The sequence below is a fragment of the Salmo salar genome, chromosome 09 (genome assembly GCF_965601325.2).
Source record: "Salmo salar chromosome 09, fSalSal1, whole genome shotgun sequence".
NCBI classification, from domain to species: domain Eukaryota; kingdom Metazoa; phylum Chordata; class Actinopteri; order Salmoniformes; family Salmonidae; genus Salmo; species Salmo salar.
In genome coordinates, this window is record NC_138299.1 from 2,481,383 (window position 1) to 2,483,155 (window position 1,773).

The window sequence follows — 1,773 nt, forward strand, 5'->3', positions numbered from 1 at the left end:
GGAAATTCCATCAGCAACAAAATAAAGTACTTCCGGAAATGTTCTAAATAAAAGTCCCCCACATAATAGTAGAACAGTGTCAATAACCTGTATTCATGATATATAAAAGATCATTGTCTAAACATTAACAATGATTCATATTGGTTCATATATAAGAGACATGCATTAACTGTGGGTTTGAAAACATATTCAAGGTCAAATAAATGCCTCTAATGAGAATAACTGTTAGAATACATGTTGGTTTAGAGTAAAAACTATTCTAAGTGCCACAGTAAAAGTATTGTAGGGAATACTCATTAGAGTCTGTAAAATGTATTGATGGTGTAATTTCATGGGGCGCTGAATAATACAGAGTGTTGCTGGCCTTTTACTCCATCCATTCCATTGGCAGCCGCAATGCGAATCACTGTATATGGAATATATATTGGCTTATAGCGCAAACACTATTCTGGGTGCCGCAGTAAAGGTATTCTGGGGAATATTCAGTAGGGTCTGTAAAATGTGTATGGTGTAATTTCATGAGGCTCTGAATAATACTGAGTGTTGCTGCCCTTTACTGTGGTCAAACAGCTTAAATGGGGTGCCTGGACACTATACGGTAGAAATATAGCACTGTAGAGGAAAAATTATTATTTGTGCCGATGTAAAAGTGGGGAGTACTTTGTAGGGTCTGTAGAATCTATATATGGTGTTATGTCATGGGTGACTGAGTTCTACAAGCCCAGCAACACGTTCTACTCCACCCATTCCATTGGTCCCAATGCAATACACAGTTAGCCTATAAATTACGAATTGGCTTATAGAGAAATAAATTATTCTGTGCAGAAGTAAAAGTGTGATTGGGAGTACTGAATAGGGTTTGTAGAATCTATATATGGTGTTATTCCATGGCGTACGCTGGTCTATATACCTAGCAACACATTCTACTCCACCCATTCCATTGGTCTCAAGGCAATACAATACATTCATCAAATCAAAATGTTTTTGTCACATGCGTCGAATACAACAGGTGTACACCTTACAGTGAAATGTTTACTTACAAGCCCTTAACCAACAATGCAGTTAAGAAAAATACGTGTTAAGTAAAACATAGATAAGTAAAAAATAAGAAATAAAAGTAACAAATAATTAAAGAGCAGCAGTAAAATAACAATAGCGAGACTATATACAGGGGGTACCAGTACAGAACAGGGGGTACCGGTACAGAGTCAATGTGTGGGGGCACCGGTTAGTCAGGGTAATTGAGGTAAGATGTACATGTAGGTAGAGTTAAGGTGACTATGCATAGATAATAAACAGAATAGCAGCAGCGTAAAAGAGAGGGGGGGGGTCGGAGGCCAAGCAGTTGCCCTACCAGGCAGTGATGCAACCAGTCAGAGTGCTCTCGATGGTGCAGCTGTAGAATGTTTTGAGCATCTGAGGACGCATGCCAAATCTTTTCAGTCTCCTGAGGGGGAATAGGCTTTGTCGTGCCCTTTTCACGACTGTCTTGGTGTGCTTGGACCATGGTAGTTTGTTGGTGATGTGGACACCAAGGAACTTGTGGAGGTAAGTGTGGTACTCACAACGGTCTGTAGAATATGATGTTCTTTACATTCATTTACTTAAGCTCCAACCAATATTATTTATCTACTATAAAGTAGTAATTCTCATGTTTAGATTTTTTGTTAAATTAACAATATGCACTATTGAAACATGGTTTTCTCTGTCCTTAGCCAGCACGGCATCCAGGCTGAGCACGGAGCTCAGCTGATGGTACTGAGACCAGGGTGT